Below are 23,377 nucleotides of genomic sequence, written 5' to 3'. Positions count from 1 at the left end.
CCCTTCTCCCAACAACTCAAAAATACAATGATATAGCAACTCAATAAAACCCACCACATTAATCCCAACAGTCATAATCATCTCATCTCTCCTACTTCCCCTAACCCCACTATTCATTACACTCTCATAACTAAGAACTAACTACAAGGCTTTATCTTGCATCACTTGAATGCAAATTGAGCACTTTAATTAAGCTAAGCTCTCCCCCAATCTCTAGCAGCACATCCAGAGCCTCCCAGCCATGTAAGAAAAGAAAAGGTGGGGAGGCCTGGGGGGCTCAATAGGTTAACTGTGCCTCTAAACTGGAGGGTATCTATCCCCCTAACTCTTAGTTAACAGCTAAGGGTCTTGACATTTGGCTTCAATTTATTGGTAAAAAGAGATATCTAGTCTCTGTCTTTGAATTTACTGTTCAATGCTTACACTCAGCCATTTTACCTATGTTCATTACTCAATGACTATTCTCTATAGACATCGGCACTCTTTATTTACTATTTGGTGCCTGGCAGGAATAATTGTTACCGCCCTGAGTCTCCTTGGCTAGCCCTGAACTCTAAACATTGATGATCAGATCTACAACATAATCATCACAGCTTGTGCCTTTGTGCTAATCTTCTTCATCATTATACCCATTATAATTGGAGGTTTTGGCAACTGATTAGTGCCACTAATAATTGGGGTCCCAGATATAGCATTCCCCCCCGAATAAACAACATAAGTTTCTGGCTACTCCCACCATCATTCCTTCTACTTCTGGCATCTTCAATAGTTGAAGCAGGTGCTGGAAAGGAGTGAACAGTCTACTCACCTGTAGCAGTCAATCTCGCCCACCCAGGAGCATCCATAGATCTAGCTGTTTTCTTACTCCATCTAGCAGGAGTTTCCTCTATCCTCCCCACAATATCCCAATATTAAACGCCTTTATTTGTTTGATCTGTGATAATTACAGAAGTTTAACTTCTCCTATCCCTGCCAGTCTTAGCAGCCGGTATTACAATGCTTTTAACAGACCTCAACCTAAACAACATTCTTCGACCCTGCTGGAGGAGGAGACCCAATTTTATATCAACACTTATTTTGATTCTTTGGACACCCAGAAGTATATATTCTGATTCTACCAGGCTTCAAAATTATTTCTTACATCATCACATACTATGCAGGCAAAAAAGAACCTTTTGGTCACATGGGAATAGTATGAGCAATAATATCCATTGTATTCCTAGGCTTCATTGCATGAGCCCATCATATGTTTACTGTTGGTCTAGATGTAGACACATGGGCATATTTTACAGCAGCTACAATAATCATTGCTATCCCTACCGGCGTTAAAGTATTTAGGTGACTAGCTACACTACGTGGAAGGAATATTAAATGATCTCCAGCTATACTGTGAGCCCTAGGCTTCATTTTCCTCTTTACAATCGGAGGCCTCACAGTAATCGTACTTACTAACTCATCCCTAGACATCGTCCTTCACAACACATACTATGTGATAGCTCACTTCCATTATGTGCTATCCATAGGCACTGTCTTAGCAATTATCGGAGGCTTTGTCCATTGATTCCCTCTCTTCACAGGCTACATATCTATGAGCAAAAAATCCATTTCTCTATTATATTTGTAGGAGTCAACATAACCTTTTCCCCCCAATACTTCCTAGGACTTTCAGGAATACCTTAACAAAATTCAGACTACCCAGATGCCTATACAGCATGAAATGTTCTATCTTCAATTGGTTCCTTTATCTCTCTAACAGCTGTTATCTTAATAATCTTCATCATCTGAGAAGCTTTCGCATCAAAATGAGAAGTTTCTTCTGCAGAACTAACCACTACTAACATCAAATGACTCTACGGCTGCCCTTCCCCATAAACATTTGAGCAACCTATATTCATTAAATCCTAAAACGAGAAAGGAAGGAATCGAACCATCAAAAAATTGATTTCAAGTCAACCCCATAACCTTTATGACTTTCTCAAGAAGATATGAGTAACAACCATTACGTAACTTTGCCATAGTTAAATTATAGGTTTAAACCCTGTATATCTTATTATGCCTTATCCTATGCAACTGGGCTTTCAAGATGCTCCCTCCCCCATTATAGAAGAACTCATATATTTTCACGTCCACACACTAATAATCATCTTCTTAACTAGCTCATTAGTGCTATATGTTCTTATTCTTATACTCACAACAAAATTAATCCACACCAGCACCATGGATGCACAAGAAGTCGAAACTATTTGAACACTCATACCTGCAGTTATCCTTGTCCTAATTGCCCTCCCATCCCTATGCATCTTATACATGATAGACAAAATCTTTAATCCCTACCTCACAGTCAAAGCTATGGGCCATCTAAGAGTACACTGAAGCTATGAGTACACTGACTAAGAAGACCTTTCATTTGACTCATACATAGTACCCACCCAAGACTTAGCCCCTGGCCAATTCCAACAATTAGAGGTAGACAAGAGTAGTTCTACCCATAGAACTTCCAACAGGAATGCTAATCTCATCGGAGGATGTACTTCATGCATGAGCTGTCCCCTCTCTAGGATTAAAAGTGGACATTATCCCAAGACAACTAAACCAGGCCACCCTAATCTCCATTGGTCCTGGAGTCCTGGAATAGTCAGAGGATGAGGACCTGGATCACAATGTTTACTATGTAAGTACAGAAATGGAGTTGCTGTGAGGGACCACAAGATTTTCCATTTGAATGGTTATATGAAAGTTGATCTGGAAAAACTGAAAAAATGGTGTCCTAGAGAAACATGGAAGATATTATACTTGTACAAATTAATGCCTTTTTTGAAATTGTATTTTGTTTCAGCTGAAATACTTCCTAAGCCATAGAATTATTAGAAAACTGATTTCTTTTTAGGAATAGTAGTACATTCTCTCTCTCTCTCTCAGTTTCTCTTTTTTTCTCTCTCTCTTTTCCTCCCACTCTCTCTCTCTTTCTCTTGCACTTTTGGTCTCTCTCTCCCTGCCCCTCTTTTCCTTTCTTTTCCTACTATCTCTTTCTTAGCTAGGAGTTAGGTGGCAGAGTGAATAAAGTGCTGTATATTAAGTTAGGAATACATGAAGTTAGGAATACATGTTTTTGACACTTGCTAATTATTATACACCAAGTAAGTCTCTTGGCCTCTACTTAAGTTCCTCATCAGTAAAATAAAGATAATAAGTTTGTGATTAAGCCAACAATAAAAGACCAAATCCCTAATGCTGAAGCAATATACTTTTTAAACCTTCATATAAAACCAACCTTTGGACTTTGCAAAACTAAGTATTATTTCACCCCAGATGAGAAAATTGATGACATGAATATTTGTTTTCAACATGACCATAAGTATTTCCTAAGTGTCTACTAAATGACATATGTTAGAATTTTATATTGTTTGATTAAGATTTTCAGGGATTAAAATCCTATGACTTTTTCAGTAGCCTATTCCAATGCTTTATTACACTTGCCCACCACTAAGGTTTTTTTTTTTCTTTTATACAACTGAAATATCTTCCCTAAAAATGACGATTCAATGTTGGATAAAGAAATAGAACAAGCTATTAATCAACTCCCTAAGAAAAATCCCCAGGACCCGATGGATTTACATGTGAATTTTACCAAACATTTAAAGAACAATTAACTCCAATACTATATAAACTATTTGAAAAAAGAGGGAATGAAGGACTCCTGCCAAATTCCTTTTATGCCACAGACATGGTACTGATACCTAATCAGGTAGAATGAAAACAGAGGAAGAAAATTATAGACCCATCTCCTTAATGAATATTTGTGATGACCACGTGTTTTAAAATAAGCCAGAGTCAGAAATTCAGGTAAAGGGAAAATCTTCTATCTTTATTCTTTGTGAAGGTGAAGGGGGATGGCGATAGGAATGTGAGCAGCCACAACAGGAACCCGGCCAGCAATCTTTTTGCCTCTCTCCCTGCCCCCCCCTCCACCCACCCAAATCATCCCTACATCATTTCCCATAAAACACCTCAAAACTTTCACAAAGAGTGGACAGGGGCCATTCTTTCTCCAAACTTATATTAATAGAGTATGGTCCAATTACTATTTAGCCTCACGTGCTTGAGACCTCAGTGCATCAACTCTGAGATACCACTACACACCTCTAAGATGAGAGGAAACAATAATGACGAATGTTTGAAGGGATGTGGGAAAACTGAGAGACTGATACATTGTTGGTGGAACTGTGAATGAATCCAACCATTCTGGAAAACAATTTGAAACTGTGCTCAAAAAGTTATCAAACTGCCCATACCTTTTGATATAGCAGTGTTTCTACTGGGCCTATATCCCAAAGAAATACTAAAGAAGGGAAAGGGACCCACATGTTCAAATATGTTTGTGGCAGCCCTTTTTGTAATGGCAAGAAACTGGAAACTGAGTGGATGCCCATTAATTGGAGAATGGCTGGATAAACTATGGTATATGAATGGTATGTAATATTATATTTCTGTAAGAAATGACCAATGGGATGATTTCAGAAAATCCTGGAGAGACTAATATGAACTGATGCTAAGTGAAAAAAAGCAGAACCAGGACAATAAGACTATACAATGATCAATTCTTATGGATATGGCTCTCTTCAACAATGAGATGATTCAAACCAGTGCCACTTGTTCAGTGAAGAGATTCATCTACATCCAGAGAGAGGACCATGGGAACTGAGTGTGGACTCCAACATAGTATTCTCACTCTCTCTGTTGTTGTTTGCTTGCATTTTGTTTTATTTCTCAGTTATTTTTTCTTCTTTCTTGATCTGATTTTTCTTGTACAGCATGATAACTGTTTAGATGTGTATACATATTTTGGATTTAACATATATTTTAACATAATTGACATGCTTTGGACTATCTGCCAGCTAGTGGAAGGGGTAGGGAGGAGGGGAAAATTTGGAACAAAAGGTTTTGCAAGGTTCAATGTTGAAAAATTACCCATGCATCTGTTATGTAAATAAAAACCTTTAATTAAAAAAAGAAAAAGGTTTAATAGAAAAATAAATAAATAAAAGACAATGATCCAAGGTAATTCTAAAGAAACCATTGGATCTAACAATCCACAAAGGATGCACTACAGTGTGAGAAGAATGAAGTCTGCCTTAACTGATCATCGCAAAATCTTGCTGTTGTGACATGCACTGTTTTCCTGCTTCTTCTTGTTTCACTCAGCACCAATTTCAGTAAATCTTTTCAGTCCTTTTTAAAATTAACTTATTTATTATTTTTATAGAACAATAATATGTCATTACTTTCATGTACTATAACTTATTCAGCTATTTCCCAACTGATGGGTATTTACTTATTTTCCAATTCTTTGCTACCATGAAAAGAGCTACTACAAATATTTTTGCATATGTGGGTCCTTTCCCCCTTTTATGGTTTCTTTGGGATCTAGTAGTGCCACTGGTAGATCAAAGCATGTGCACTTTTATAGCCCTTTGGGCATAGTTCCAAATTGCTCTCCAGAATGATCATTTTACAGATCCACCAACAATGCATTAGTATCTTATTTTTCCTGTATCTTCTCTACCATTTATCATTATCTTTTCCATTACGCTGGAGTTAGGGAGTTTATCAAATACTAGATTACTATAATCATTGATTATTTAGTCATGTGCATCTAACCTATTCCACTGATCTCTCTATATCTTAGCCAATACCATATATTTTCATGAGTGCTACTTTATAATAGAATTTTAGGTCTGGTATTGGCAGGCCCACTGTCCTCTGTATCTTTTTATCATTAATTCCCTTCATATTCTAGACCTTTTGTTCTTCCAAATAAATTGCTAAACATTTTTTCTAGCTGTATAAAGTAAGTTTTGGCATTTTGATTGGTATGGCACTGAACAAGTAGACCAATTTAGGAAGAATTGTCATTTTTCTTACATTAGCTCAGTATACTCATGAGCATTTGATATTTTCCCCATTGTTTAGATCTGACTTTATTTGTGTGAAAAGTGTTTTGTAATTGTGTTTGTATAGTTCCTGGGTTTGTCTTCGCAGGTAGACACCCAAATATTTTATTTTGTCTACAGTTATTTTAAATGGAATTTCCCTTTCTATATCTTGCTACTTGGTTTTATTAGTAACATATAGAAATGCTGATGATTTATGCAGGTTTATTTTATATTCTGCAACTTTACTAATACTGTTAATATTTCAAATAGGTACTTTAAAAATTTTAAGTCTCAAATTCTTTATCACTTTACCCCTCCTTGAAAAGGCAAAAAAAAATTGCTCTAGATTTTACATATATGTGCAAATATGCAAAACAGATTTTCATATTAGGTATGTTGCAAGAGAAAACATAGGCAAAAAAAAAAAAACAGAAAAAAATAAGAAAGTAAAAACAGTATATTTCAATCTGTCTTCAGACTCCATCAGCTCTTTCTCTGGAGGTGGAGAGCATTTTTCACTATACATTTTCCAGCTTTTTGCACAACTGGAATATTGTATTGCTAAGAATAATTAAGTCATTCACAGCTGATCATTACACACCATTGTTGTTACCATGTACAATGTTTTCCTGCTTCTGTTTCATTTTATATCAATTAATATAAATGTTCCTAAGTTTTGTTTTGTTTTTGCTGAAATGTTAAAGAAGTGTTAAGTGTCTAAAGTCAAATTTGAACAAAGCGGCCTCCTAACTTCAGGACTGGTTCTCTATCTACTGCCCCAAGTAGCTGCCCCAATGTTCCTAAGTTTTTTCTGAAAGCATCCTGCTCATCATTTCTTGGGACACAAAATGTATTCTATCACAATCATAAACTACAATTTGTTTGGACTTTTCCAAATTGATGTACATCTCTTCATATCCAATTCTTTTCCAACTGCTAAAAATATTCTTGTTTGTACAGGTTCTTTTCCTTTTCTTTCTTTTCTTTTTCTTTTTTGCTCTCTTTGGCATACTAACCCAGTAGTGGTATTGCTGAATCAAAGGGTATATACATTTTTTAGCCCTTTGGTCTCCAGAATGGTTGGATCAATTCACAGCTCCACTATGTATTAATTTCCCCACATTTCTACCAACATCGATCAGTTCTATTTTCTGTCACATTAATCAATCTGATAAATATAAAGTGTATCTCAGAGTTATTTTAGAATGTATTTCTCTAATCAATAGTAATTTGGAGCATTTATTATTTTTATATGAGTATAGACAGTTTTATTTTCTTCTTCTGAATACTGCTTACTCATATCCCTTGATCATTTATCTATTGTGGAATGACTTATAATTATATAAATTTGATTCAGTTTTCTATATATTTTGAGAAATGAGACTTTTATCAGAGCAGCTTGCTATACATTTTTTTCTCAGTTTCCTGCGTTTTTCCTCATCTTGGCTACATTGGTTTTGTTTATGCAAAACATTTTTAATTTAATATAATCAAAATTATCCATTTTACCTTCTATATCCCTCTCTATATCTTAATTGGTCATAAATTCTTTCCTTAACTATAGAGACAACAGTTAAAATATTTTATGCTCCCCTAATTTTTATATTCATCCTTTATACCTAAATCATGCACCTATTAGAGGTTAAATCTTAAAAGAGAATCAAATATGACTTTTCACAGAGGCTAAGTACACAACTGTTCAGTTATCCACTTTACATTTCTGACTTTATTAGAAACCAATTTCAAGAACATATTTGGAAGGAACTGTTAAACAACAATTAATTCAAATACATAAAAAACAGCAAACAATAAGCTAGTCATGTAATACTCAGAAGCATATTGAAATAGATCACCACTTCTGAATTTTCAAATAGTCATCCAGAAATTAAAACAAACAACGAACAAGTTTCAAAAATGAAGACCATAAAGTGATCAAGTGAGAAGAGAATAGCAATGTTAATTGCCCATTAATCTGCAAATTATTTTGGGAGAAACTCTTTCTGTCTTACTGGCATAATTCATTGATAAAATGTTGTTGATTTAGCATTCTTCCTTAACCTTCCTCTAAAATGAAAAACATTATTTAAAGCTTAATTGTAGAAACAATGTTCACTCTTCAAAAGAGAAGAAAAATCTGCTTAGTATCCAGTCACCAGTATAATTAGAAAATTAAATGATGAAAAGTTAATAAAAGAGAATCTACAGTAAGATGAACTTTCTCTTTAAAACAGAAAGAACAGGGAAAAAAAGAAAAAAAAAAGATTAATAGTTATATACATCCATGGAATGAACTCTCTCATGCATCTACCGTGAAATTGGTATTCTGCCATTAAAGAAAAGAAGACATTTTAGAGACCTTTTCAATTACAAGGGAAGGTATGTAAGAAAAAGGAATAAGTGGAAAGAAGGCAAGGAAGAGGATAAGAGTAGGAAAATGATTGAACACATTCTTGTCCTTATCTAATGAATATCATTAATGTCTGTTGATTAATGGATTACAAAAATCTTGCATTATATCATTAACATACTTAACATCAACAAAACTCCTGAGATGCAAGAATTCAGAAGCAAGGAAGAATATAAACAGAATGTTTCTGTGACCAAGAAAGAACCATTGAAGTTGTAGATCTACTGACTCAAAGAAGATCCACACCTGAGGACCAGCTAGAGAAAGATTCCGTTGAGAAACAGTGATCTCAACTATTAAGAGAAAAAAAATAAAAAACCTTGGCCTGGATTTTGTTATAGCAATATAAGTTATCAAAAAAAGAACAACAAAAACAGGTATTGCCTTTGAAAACTGTTTAACATTTTACATTTTTTCCAAGCTATTGAATAACGTGAAAATATATATTTGTAATTTATACTAACTGTTTAGAGTTTGTACCCCAATTTTCCTCACTGTGAAATTTTTTTGCAATGTGTGTATTTAAGCTGGTTTTTAAAAATAGTTCATACTCATGAAAATAAATTTATTAATTTTTGGTTTTGGTTACTTCTTTTATCCCAGATTGTGAGGATCTAGAATACCTAGTACAAATTCTTCACTTTCATTTACCCCCCCTTTTTTAAATGATATTTTTTGTTTTTATATCATATTTTTCCTTTTTGATTTTTTTTTCTGTTTTCTGAATAGATTTTAATTAATGTAATATCTATAGAATAAGAGAGAATTAATTCCCTTTAGGCAACATGTGCAATTAAAAGAATGTATCAGAAGGCACATCAAATTTGTTACTTAAAACAACAAATGAGGAATTTTTATATTCCCTCTCTGAAACTAAAGTTGCACAATGGATTAAGAAACAAGACTTCATTATTTTACTTATAGAAAATAAATTTAATGCAAATATATCCATAGATTTAGTTATGTGCAATTATTCTACCCAATTATAAATTCTCTAATGTTCAGTAAGGGTTATACTATGTGACAATAATAGAATCACAAAGTTTGAAAGTTAGAAGTTACCTCAGTTGAAATCTATCCAATCTGTACACAATGAGAATTATCACTGTAGCATACACATAAATTGGTCATGTAGACTCAAACTGAAGACCTTTAGGGAAGAGGAATTCATCACTTCTCCGGACAACCCATTGTAACTCTAATTTTAAAACAATTTTCTTGATATCCAAAATAGATTTGCCTGTTTATAATTTTGAACCATTTTACTTGGTTTTGTCTTTTGTGGTAAAAAGTAAAAATGATTTTACTTCCTTTACATAAAACTCTGTCAAACACTAGAAGACAAGTTTCATACACCCATTACAGTAATCTCCTGGCTAAAAATATATATAAAATATATATATATATATATATATATATATATATATATAATATAATCTATATATATTATATATATATATATAAAATAGATAGATATAGATATAGATATCCTTCTATCAATCCTCATTCATTGGGTAATACTTCACCATCCTGGCTGAACCCTTCTGAACCATTTTGATGCCCTTTCAAATCATGGCAGTTATAAGTAACTCTAGATGAGTTTTTGTGAAAGTAAATGACAATGATGCAATAAATTTCCTTTTTTTTCTATAATTTGTTGTCATGGAGCATTTTAGAACTGTATGCAGACTCTATTAAATGCAAATATATTGTTGGACTTGTTAGTAGGATTGTGCCTTCAAAGTCAGAAATCGCTTATGCTCACCTCACCCTCTAGCTTTTAATTATCATGTCAAGAGTTCCATTTATAGGAAATTAAATTTATCCTATATTGCTGGATACTTCTTTAGTGGAAGTTGACAACCAAATATTCCTAACTCCCTATTAATTCTTCCTTAATTAAAAAATAAATCCTATTTTTTCAAGTAAATTAAAAGATAATTTACATTTTCTGCATAATTAACTACTTTTAAAAAAGAACAAATTGGTAACAATGTTTCAGTATTGGTTTTTCTCTCAGACCAACTGTTAAAGCCCTTGCTAGTGACAAGTACATAGATCAATAACTAAGACTACATTCTTCTCATGTAGTAAATATGTATACTTTGAGAGCATGTGGTTAAAAAAATAACTTGCAAACATCAAAAACAAAAAGTATGTGTTCTAATCATGAAGATAACATTTGCTAAATGAATGTTATTCTGGAATAATGTGTTCATCATTTCACAAGAGTTAGCTAACACCTCCTTTAGAAAATTTTAAGAGAAAAATCATTAATGGTAATTTTGCACAGTAGAATTGTTAGATATGGCTTCATATGGCTAAATTGTTTAAAAAGTGGTGATATTCTATTGATAAAATTACCACTTATTTCTAAATAGCTACTTTCAATTAGGAACCATTTTCTCTTAACTAAATACCTTGACTATATTAAGTAATGCAACTAAAATTACTTCAATTCCATAAGCTACTTTTCAAATAATCAGAAGGCAATTATTTGAGTTTTTTTCCCTATTTATGGCACATTATGGCAAAAGTAATTTTCATCACCAGATACAGCCAACTTCCTGGGGGTCACCCTATATCTAGTCTATGAACATCAGGTACATAATCCATCCCAGGGTCTGTACTGGAAGCCTTTTTACCATGGGTAGGAACTATCAAAAATTGAAATATTGTCACTTTGCAAAAATGATTTTCCATGTCTAATGAAACTTAAATTTTATATTCACTAAACAAAAAATAATAAGGAGACTTTTGACTATCATAAATATTAAAATACTTTTAATTAAAAGAACTAAAATGATATTAATTGTAATACTCTTGAACTGCCTCTATATATTAATAAAAGCATAATACAATGGAAAGGTGAACTGGTTCAGGAGTTGGAAGATCTCTGGGTTCAAATCCTGCCTCTGCCTCTTAACTGTGTGACCTTGGGCCAGAGACTCATAATCTCTTTGAATCAATTTTCTCATCACATTAAATGTATATGTGAGACAGGTTGGAATAGATTGTTACTTATGTTCCTTCTAGTTCAAAATCTATGGCTATGAGTTTACAGATGTAGAAAATAAGGAAAATGAATGTTTCACAATTAAATTTAAACAGTTCCAAAAGAGACCAAATGATCACATTCCTCATTGTTTTCTGTTCTATTAGAACTATGTATGTATATGTATTGGAAATCAAGGTAAATGTAGAAAAGCATAGCTCTGGCCAGGTACTGGAAACAAGCATCAGAGACCTTAATCATATGCAATATAGCAACATCACTTAACCCTACTTTGCATTACCTCCAATGTTGGGGTACATAAGTCAGTCTATCTCTATTTTTTCCTGGTTGCCAGGTAAGACTTCAAAAACTTTTCAGCATTTTGGTTATGGTGGTCTACATCCTTTCTTTCCTGTTTTCCCTGGAATTTTTGAATCATCCCTGACTACAGTGTCTTGGGAGCACTATTACAGAATTAGCACCTTGTGTTTTGTCAAGGGCTGTATGTGACTAATATCTGGCTTTTATACTTCTTATAAACACAAGAACATGATGAGCAATGATTATGGGTCATATATTCAGCAGCAGATATTTTATAATCAAGCTTAATCTCCCTTTATTGAAGAAAAGACATTTTCTGACAAACGATAAAAATGCACGAAGATCTAAATATACTAACAGATTTAAGCTTAAAAAAGAATATTGATTACAATTCAGTTTGTTTGAAAATAATTTTTTAGTGGACTTCAAAGTCGATAGGAACCAACAGTGTCATTTACTAGCCAAGAAAGTAAATAGAATTTTAGTCTCCATCTTAAAATTCATGCCTGGAGAGGTAGTATACCAAAGTACTAAACCCTAGTTGGACCATGTCTGGAATGTCATGGAATATCATGTTTATCTCTATACATTAGGCAAAAAGCATTAATAATAAAGATTACTTCCAGAATGGGATTATCAGGATGGTGAGGAAATTTGAGTACATAAAATTGACATTAATCAATGTCATTGATATTAATTAATGAGTATGTTTAACCTGAATAACAATTAAGGGAAATAAGGCATACATGAAATAGCATCAAGTATCTTAAGAGTTTTCCTGTGGAAGAGGAAATGGATGATTCTTTACAGGTCCCAGAGGGCAGAAACAGAATCAGTGAGTAAACATTGAAAAGAAATATATTTCTAAGGATTTCTTAGGAAATATATTTCCTAAGAGTCAGAGTTGTTCAACTGTGGAATGGGCTACTTTAGGAGGTTGTAGTTACTTCCTTTATTGGAAGTATTCCAGTAAAATCTGGATAATATGTTTTTTTTTCCTAACAAAGAACTCAGTGTTTAAGTGTGGACTAGATGGCCTTTGACTCTATGACTCTGATAAGAACATCTGAAACAAAATGGCTTTCTGGCTCCCATTTAAATCTTAAGCTTTTCTCCCTTAATAAGTGCTGATGTGTTTGATTAAAAGATCAATGATGATATGCTGGTGCTTTTAAGTGCAAAGCCTAGAAATAAATTCAGTGATTAAGAATGCTTCTTTGTGTTAATCTGTTAAAATATTGCAGGGACTGGCAGATTTCTCCCTGACTGTATTTGTCCAGGACAAATGTCAGTTTGATTAATGTACTGAACATCTACAGTAATTTATTGCATATCTCTCAAGAGCAAAGCTGAGAAAGTCAAAGAATTAGGAATATAGCTTCACAAGAAGATCAATTGTATAAATCGCATTGCTTCCATATACTACTCATTGATCATCAATGTTTTAAGGGGGGGAAATGCAACTATACATTATAGGAGTAAAATCCAAAGAACTGCTTTATATAATGATGGAGTGTAGGTAGTTTCTCATGTGAAACAGCTGAAACCTAAAACCAAGCAGTATTATCAGTCAAAGGGTCTATGGACTGAAGTCCCATCTAAATTAAATTCTTTCCCTTTCCATACATTTGGATTTTGCCCCTGATCTCTAAGCTTTCATAAAGGCAATTTGCAGGTAATAGGGTAATACTGTTAAAGGTTGAGGTTATTGACAACCAATTTTGCTTGTTTAAAAAGAGCTTTTGACATTGGTTATCGTACCCTGCTTCTTGAAATTCTATCTGCCAAGGTTTTTCTTATTCTGTAGTTCCTGGCTTACTTTCCCTTTCTGTTTTATGGGGTCTTTTCTATCACTTGTGCTAACTCTTTCTCCCTCCTTTTAAATGTAGACATTTTCCAGACTTTTGTTGAAAGGAAGCAAGTAAGCATTTATTATCTACTAAATACTAGGGGCTGTGTTTAAGTGCTTTACAAATATTGTCTCATTTGATCCCAACAAGAAGGTGGTATTATCACACTTATATTACAACTGAGGAAAACTGAGAGAGAGAGATTAAGTAACTTCCTCAAGGTTACACAGTTAGTGAGTGAATGGGTCCATATTAAAATGCATGTCTTATTGATTACAGAAGGAAAACTTGATACATAAAGCCACTAAGGATTCTCTTCCCTAGTTTCTCCATTGTACCATTATTCCCTTCTGAAATCTTGCCACATTTTCTCCTTTGCTAGATTTACATCCAATTCATATTTTGTAACTGTAGGGTTGCCCAAATCTCTATGCTGGCTTCTCTTCTCCTATGCCATTCCACTTGGTGATCGCATCATCTCCTATACAGGTAATTATCATCTCCGGGAAGATGATTCTCATACCTATTTGCCTACACTTGGCTTTTCTTCTGATGCTCAAACTTAGATTTCCTATAGACATTTTAATTTTACATTAAAGATAGACTGCAAAAAGTTCAAGGAAAATCTGGATTAAAAAGAGTGTTCAGGCCAGCTCAGAAAGACTCTAGGAAAACCAGTGAGAGGGTCTTAACCATAGCAAATAAACAAGTAAGACCCTCAGTCCCTGGTTCAGTAGAAAAGCAAATTAGTGGAACAGCCCCAAGAACCAGCTCAGAAGGCAAAGTCTGGAAAACCAAACCAGCATATGGTATATGGTATATAACATATGGTAGCAGGGCAGACCAACACACAAATTCAGAAAAAGACAAAATGTGCATAGAAAAAATCCCAAAGAGTGATATGAATTGGTTGGTTTCAAGCCCAAAGGGGCTTCTTGGAAATACTCATAATAGATTTTAAAAGATTAATAAGAGAGGCAAAAGAAAAATGAGAAAAGAAATGAAAGATATGCATGAGAGTCAAGAACTTGGAAAAGGAAGGGGTTGAAACTGAAGAAATTAAATTGAAGAGAACAACTCTCTAAACAGTAGAATTAACAAAGGAAAAAGAGATGCAAAAGCTAACTGAAGAAAATCACGCATTAAAAACTAGAACAGGTCAAATGGAAGCTAGTGACTTTGAGAGACAGCAAGAATAAGTCAAACAAACTAAAAAGAAAAGAATGAAAAAATAGCAGGAAATGTGAAACGCATCATTGGAAAAACAGCTGACATGAAAAATAGATCCAGAAAAGAAAATTTAAAAATTATTGGCATTCCTCAAAGCCATGACCCAAAAAAGAACCAGAATAGCATACTACAAAGGATTATTAAGGAAAATTGCCCCAGTATTCTAGAAACAAGAGGGAAATACTCATTGAAAAAAATCTATCAATTAACTTCTGGAAAGAGATCCCACAAAGAAAACCCCAAGGAATATTGTTGCAAAACTCCAAAACTATGATCTCAAGGAAAAATTATTATAAGCTACCAAAAAAAAAACAATTCAAATATCAAAGAACAACATTCAAGATTACCCAGAATCTGGCAGCTTCTACAATAAAGCATTAGAGGACCTGGAATACCATATTCAGGAAGGCAAAGGGGTAGCAATAAAGAATTAATTACCCAGGGAAATTTAGAATCATCTTTCACAGGAGGAGATGGAACTTCAATGAAGGAAGAGACTTTCAATCATTTCTATTAAAAAAAAACTGAATTGAACAAAAAAATCTAATCTACAAACACAGGACTCAAGAGAAGCACAGAAAAGTAAACAGGGGAAAATATATATTTATATATTGTTTAAAGGTTAAACTATTTATGTCCCTAAATGGGAAAATGATATCTGTAATTCTTAAGAACTGTATTTGTCACCAGGCAGACAGAAGGGGTTATCACATGGATTGAGGGTGTGGTTGTTAATGGACTCTGAGGTGTTGACATCAAAGAAAATTGTGTGTCAGTGCTAGCTTTCTGGGGTACCTTTAAATGGGGCTTGATCTTAGTGGAGAAGTGAAGGAGACAGGACAGCCACCAAGAGGGTCTTTATCTTTGAGTCTGTTCTCCAGCCTCCAGTCTTCTGTCTTCTCTGTCTATCTCCTAGTCTCTTTCTAGGTCTGGCTGACCTGTAAATACTCTATTACAATTAAATCCATTCGTCATACTAAGTATAAGCCAATCATTATATCACTAGGGAACCATTATTTGTTGTAAGATTAAAGCAATCATACTGAACTAGAGAACTATTAAGCACCATGCTAAACTAGATAACGGTTGTATTATCAATTCTACTGAGTTAACACCTTGCTGTAAGAATCCTTGCCTCAAGTATATTTCTCCAGACTTCTGACCCATTACAGAAAAAGACAATAAAGAGTGGGAAAAGATCTGTATTGTAAAAAGTAGAAAGGTGTAATAGGATAATTAGTTCACATAAAGAGGTACAAAAGACCTATTACAACCAAGAAAAAGAAGGATGGGGGATGAGCATGGTCTGAAGCTTGATATCTTCAGTTTTGGTTCTAAGAGAGAATAAATCATTCTCTTACACTAATAAAGGAGAAGGAGAAAGTGGAAAAGAAAAGGGAGGAATAGGATAGAAAGAAGGCCAGAAATACTAAGAAAAAAGATAAAAGAAGGGGGGAGAGATGATAGAAGATAAGGTAGTGGCTGAAGTGAATTAAAAAAAACACTACTAAGAGAAGGGGGAGGATTGATAGGAGAGAAGGTGGGGTAGGTAAAAAGAAAAACAACTAAAGACACAGTGGAAAGAGAGAACAAAAGAATATATAGGAGGGAAAACAGCATGGAGGGAAATATAGAGCTGGTAATCATAACTGAAGTTAAATGGGGATGAACTCTCCCATAAAATGGAAGGAAATAGCAGAGTGAATTAAAAACCAGAATCATAAAATGTGCTGTTTACAAGAAACAAATTTGACACAGAAAGAAAGACACATACAGAGTAAAGCCGAAATAGAATTCATTATGTTGAAGTAAAAAAAAACAAAACAAAAAAACAAAAAAAAACAGGGGTAGCAATTCTGATCTTTGATAAGGCAAAATTAAAAAAAAAAAAAAAAGAATAGTTTAAAAGAGAAGGAAGGAAGGAAAGTACATGTTGATAAAGGGTTCCTTAAATAGTGAAATAATAATGATATTAAATGTGTATGCACCAAGTGGTAGATCAGGTAAATTCCTAGAGAAGATTTAATCTAGTTATAGGAGAAATAGATAGCTAAATTATTCTACTGGGCAACTTTAACCTTCTCCTCTCAGAATCAGACAAATCTATGCACAAAATAAATAAAAAAAAATAAGGAGGTTAAAAGGATGCTAGAAAACCTAGTGATAGACCTCTGGAGAAAATTGAATCTCTATTCAATTCAATCTCTATTCTAGACAAAAAGAAATGCACATTTTTCTTGGCAGTACATGGCACCTACACAAAAACTGATCATGTATTAGGGCATAAAGTCTCACAATCAAATGAAAAAGGGAAGAAATAGTAAATACATTCCTTTTCAGATCACAATGCAATAAAAATGATATTTAATAAAGGGGAACAGGAAGATAGACTAAAAATCATTTGGAAATTAAATATCTAATTCTTTTTAAAAATTTTTTTATTGTAGCTTTTTATATACAAAACATATGCATGGATAATTTTTCAACAATGATCCTTGCAAAAACTTCTGTTCCAACTTTTCCCCTCCTTTCCCCTACCACTTCCCCTAGATGGCAGATAGTTTTATACATGTTAAATATGTTAAAGTATATGTTAAATACAATATATTTATACAGTTATCTTGTTGCATAGGAAAAATTGGATTTAGAAAGAAGGTAAAAATAACCTGAGAAGAAAAAATAATGCAAGCAAACAGTAACAGAAAGAATGGAAATGTTATGTTGTGGTCCATACTCATTTTCCAGTGTTCTTTCTCTGGGTTTAGCTGGTTCTGTTCATTACAGATCAATTGGAACTGATTTGGATCATCTCATTGTTGAAGAGAGCCACATCCATCAGAACTGATCATCATGTAGTATTGTTGTTTAAGTGTATAATGATTTCCTGGTTCTTCTCATTTCACTTATTTCATCATATCAGTTCATGTATATCTCTCAAAGCCTCTCTGTATCCATGCTGCTGGTCATTTCTCTTTTTTTTATGCTTTTCCAAATTATTAAATCTAGGAGGTTTATTTTTCCCTTTTTCTTTATAATAGCTTTTTATCGACAATACATATGCATGGATAATTTTTTACAACATTATCCCTTGCACTCACTTCTGTTCCGACTTTTCCCTTCCCTGCTTCCACTCCCTCCCCTAGATGGCAGGCAGTCTTATACGTGTAAATATGTTATAATATATCCTAGATACAATATATGTGCGCAGAACCTAAGAGTTCTCTTTTGGCACAGGAAGAATTGGATTCAGAAGGTAAAAATAACCCGGAAAGAAAAATAAAAATGCGAACAGTTCACACTCATTTCCCAGTGTTCCTTCTCTGGGTGTAGCTGATTCTGTCCATCACTAATCATGTGGAACTGAATTAGATCTTCTCTTTGTTGAAGATATCCACTTCCTTCAGAATACATCCTCATACAGTATTGTTGTTGAAATGTATAATGATCTCCTGGTTCTGTTCATTTCACTCAGCATCAGTTCATGTAAGTCTCTCCAGGCCTTTCTGAAATCATCCTGCTGGTCATTTCTTAAAGAAAAATAATATTCCATAATATTCATATGCCACAATTTATTCAGCCATTCTCCAATTGATGGGCATCCACTCAGTTTCCAGTTTCTGGACACTATAAAGAGGGCTGCCACAAACATTCTTGCACATACAGGTGCCTTCTCCTTCTTTAAAATCTTTTTGGGATATAAACACAGTAGTAACACTGTTGGATCATTGGGTATGTACATTTTGATAACTTTTTGAGCATAGTTCCAAATTGCTCTCCAGAATGGTTGGATATATTCCCAATTCCACCAACAATGTAGCAGCGTCCCAGTTTTCCCACATCCCCTCCAACATTCCGCATTATCTTTCCCTGTTATTCTAGCCAATCTAGCCTGGTATGTAGTGGTATCTCAGAATTTTCTTAATTTGCATTTCTCTGATTAATAATGACTTGGAACATCTTTTCATATGGCTAGAAATAGTTTCAATTTCTTCGTCTGAGAATTGTCTGTTCATATCCTTTGACCATTTATCAATTGGAGAATGGCTTGATTTCTTATAAATTAGATTCAATTCCCTATATGTTTTAGAAATAGGGCCTTTATTAGAACCTTTGACTGTAAAAATGTTTTCCCAGTTTATTGCTTCCCTTTTAATCTTGTCTGCATTAGTTTTGTTTGTACAAAAACTTTTCAATTTGATATAATCAAAATTTTCTATTTTGTGATCAATAATGATCTCTAGTTCTTCTTTGGTCATAAATTCCTTCCTCTTCCACAGATCTGAGAGATAAACTATCCTATGTTCTTCTAATTTATTTATAAACTCATTCTTTATGCCTAGGTCATGAACCCATTTTGACCTTATCTTGGTATATGTTATATATCAGGGGTCCTCAAACTACTGCCCACGTGCCAGATGCAGCAGCTGAGGACAATTATCCCCCTCACCCAGGGTTATGAAGTTTCTTTATTTAAAGGCCCACAAAATAAAGTTTTTGTTTTTACTATAGTCCAGCCCTCCAACAGTCTGAGGGACAGTGAACTGGCCCCCTATTTAAAATGTTTGAGGACCCCTGTTATATATAGTATTGGAATTAATTGTTCTTTAAATGTTTGTTGTAATTCACAGGTAAATCCATATGGTCCTGAGAATTTTTTCTTAGGGAGTTGAATAATAGCTTGTTCTATTTCTTTTTGCAAAATGGGACTATTTATGTAATTTATTTCCTCTTCTGTTCTTCTGGGCAATCTATATTTTTGTACATATTTCTCCATTTCACTTAGGTTGTCAAATTTGTTAGAATAAAGTTGGGCAAAGTAACTCCTAATTATTGTTCTAATTTCATCTTCATTGATCCTGCCCATTCTTCTTCCTTTTCTATTTCCCAGTTCTGCTTTTTATGTTCTTTTCTTTTTAAAAAAAATTTATTAAAGCTTTTTATTTATAAAGCATATGTATGGATAATTTACATTGATCCTTGCATAACCTTTTGTTGCAAAATTTTCCCTCCTTCCCCCCACTTCCTCTTCTGTCTGGTAGATAGTCAAATACATGTTAAATATGTTGAGATACATATTAGATCCAATATATGTGTACATATTTATATAGTTATCTTCTTGTACAAGAAAAATCAGATCAAGAAGGAATAAAATGAAAAATCGAGAAAAAACAAAATGCAAGCAAATAACAACAGGGAGAGTGAGAAAGCTATGTTGTGTTCCCCACTCTGTTCCCATAGTTCTCTTGGTGTAGATGGCTCTCTTCATCACCGCACAGGTGGAATTGGTTCAAATAATTTTAATGTTCGAGAGAGCCATGTCTATCAGAATTGGTCATCATACAGTCTTCTTGTTGCTGTATATAATGATCTCCTGGTTCTGCTCATTTTACTTTGCAATGGTTCACATAGGTCTCTCCAAGACTCTGAAATCATCCTGCTGGTTTTTCTTACAGAACAATACTATTCCATAGCATTCATATACCATAATTTATTCAGCCATTCTCCAATTGATGGGTATCCACTCTGTTTCCAATTTCTTGCCACTACAAAGAGGGCTGCCACCAACATTTTTGCACATGTGGGTCCCTTTCCATCCTTTAAAATCTTTGAGTTGTTTTCTTCAGTGAATGTGTGTACTTTCTTTATAATTAGGCCTACTTTGTTTAGAGGTATTCTTTTTTTGTGTGCTCCTTTACCAAGCAGTTGAAAATGCCTTGCATCACAATTATTTTCCCAATTTTTAATCTACCACTCTTGCCTTTCCTTTAACTTTTCCCAAAATTCATTTTTGAGGCTTTAATTATAGCTGTTTTCACATTATTGTCTTCTTTTGAGTTTTAATTTTGATCTTTCCTGTCACCATAGAAGCTTTTTATGACCAAGTTCTTTTTTTTCCCTAGCTTATTTCTGAACTTTATGCTGAATTTCAGCTGTGCTCAGTGTGGATTGGGAAGGACTAAACTTTAGGGCTTTTTTTTGCTATTTTCAGTACTAGTTCTGAAGTTTTGTATATTTTGGGTGCTTCCAAAGTCTTGTCTGCTATTCTCTGCTTTGGAACTCTGACCAGAACTTTTGTTCCCCTGTGAACAATCACAAGTGCTGTTTTCCTCCCTACAAGTGGAAACTAGAGCTTTTCTGCAATAAAGTTGACAATGAACACCAGCTATATTCAGTGGCAGGAAAGAATTACCTGTAATTTTTTTCTAACTAGTTATCTGACCATCTTGCTGTCTCTCTTAACTGAGACTTTCCAAAAGCAGATTTTTCCTTATTCTGCTATAATTGTCTGCAAATTTCCATGCTTCCACCTGAGCTGTTTTGGGCTAGAAAAAAATCTTATCCCAAACTTTTACTTATTCTGCTGCTTCAAACTTTGATTTGAGACACTTTCTTTTTTTCAATAATAGATTTTTATTTTAAAAACACTCTTGTAAAACCTTTTGTTTAAAATTTTTCTCCCTTCATTCCCCTGGTCCCCTCCTTTAGACAGTAAGTAATCCAATATATGTTAAACATGTACAGTTCTCCTATACATATTTCCATATTCATAATGCTGCACATGAAAAATCAGAACAAAAAGAAAAAAAATGAGAAAGAAAAGAAAAAGCAAGCAAACAACAACAAAGATGAAAATATTATGGTTTGATCCATATTCAGGCTTGGGTATTATTCTTTTGTTTTGTTTTGTTTTGTTTTCATTTCACCCCCTTCCCCATATCCTCTCCCCTAGATGGCAACTAATCCAATATAAGTTAAATATTAAAATATATGTTGAATCCAATATATGTATACACATTTATATAATTATCTTGCTACATAGGAAAAATCAGATCAAAAAGAAAAACTGAGAAAAGACACAAAATGTAAGCAAATAATAACAAAAAGAGTGAAAATGCTTTGTTGTGATAATTCACACAATCCTCTCTCTGGGTGTAGATGGCTCTCTTCATCACAAGATCATTGGAACTGACCTCAATCAATTCAATTATTGAAAAGAGGCACATCCATCAGAATTGATCATTTTACAGTCTTATTGTTTCCATGTACGATGATCTTCTGATTCTGCTCATTGCAACCAGCATCAGTTCATATAAACCTCTCCAGGGCTCTCTGAATTCATCCTGCTGATCATTTCTTATAGAACTGTAATATTCCATAACATTCATATACCATAACATATTCAGCCATTCTCGCATCCACTCAGTTTCTAGTTTTTTGCCACTACAAAAAGGGCTGCCACAAACATTTTTGCATATGTGGGTTCCTTTCCCTCCTTTAAGAGCTCTCTGGGATATAAGCCCAATAGAAACTACTGGATCAAAGGGTATGCACATTTTGATAGCCCTTTCAGTATGTTTCCAAATTTCTGTCCGGAATGGTTGATCAGTTCACAACTCCACCAACAATGTAGCAGTGTCCCAATTTTTCCACATCCCTTCCAACATTTGTCATTATCTTTTCTTGTCAGCTTAGCCAATCTGAGAGGTAGGCAGTGGTACCTCATAGTTGAGACATTATTCTAGAGTTGTTTCTAGATGAATTTGGAAGAGTTTACCTGGGCTGTTAACTGTCTTCTGCCATTTTCCCTTCCTCTCTTTTTAATAGGATCCTCACATCCTATTCTACAGGAGCAAGATCATTAAATTTGTCAAATCACTTAATGCAGAAATTGAACTACTACATCTTAGGTAATGAGAATAAGAAATTCAAACATACAGAGAAAGGAAATAGGGATTTTCAGGTAAAATTAGATAAACTTTTCTGTTGTGAAATTTTCATATGGAAAGGATAAGATTGAACACTTTAAGGTGAAGACTTTAAATTCACATAGCACATAATTAAAAAGGAATCTCCTATATAATATACATGACAAGTGATTATATATAATCTATTCAAAGACTTACAGTGAAGTAAACACTACCTATAAAGCCCTTCCAGCTTGGTAGAAGCTCTTAGATCTTAACCTTAATTGCCATAACCCTTGAGAATCATGTTCCTTGCAATCCTTTCCATACTTCAAATATGCTCTGATACTCTCTTATTGAAATTACTTTTTTAAAAAGTACTATAAATTCTTAAACTAAAATAAACAATAACCATAATCATCCTAGAATACACTTAATTATCCTTGACCTTTATTCATTAACATGAGGAAAAATCAAATTACTAGTGTCTTTAGAACTTAATTGATTTGAATTGTTCAGGTGTCCATTATTTGAAATGCCCAATGAGCTTAAAATATCCTAAATTAAAATAATATTTTTAAAATGTTTATTTAAAAAGCAATTATTCATATTTAATGTTAATATTTGAGAGTTTTCAATTAAATTTCAGTGGCATCAGAAGACATCAGCTATTATCACATATTGTCAAATATTCTGAAACCAAGTATCCTATAGTCACACATTTATACAAACTTTCTCAATATCTCTACTTAGCATTTCATAGTTATCTGAAATTGAACATATACAAAATTAAATTCATCATCTTTTCCTATTAACCTTCACCAATTCTATACTACTGATGGCATAGCTACCTCTATTATTGCTCTTCATTCTCTCATTAAACACATAAACACATTTTCAAAGTTTTGTCAGCAATTATTGTCGTCTATACCTTAACACTTTTCTTCTGGATAAAA

Source organism: Sarcophilus harrisii, chromosome 3 (assembly GCF_902635505.1).
Source record: "Sarcophilus harrisii chromosome 3, mSarHar1.11, whole genome shotgun sequence".
In the NCBI taxonomy this organism is placed as follows: Eukaryota; Metazoa; Chordata; class Mammalia; order Dasyuromorphia; family Dasyuridae; genus Sarcophilus; species Sarcophilus harrisii.
Note: the sequence above shows the minus strand (reverse complement) of the source record.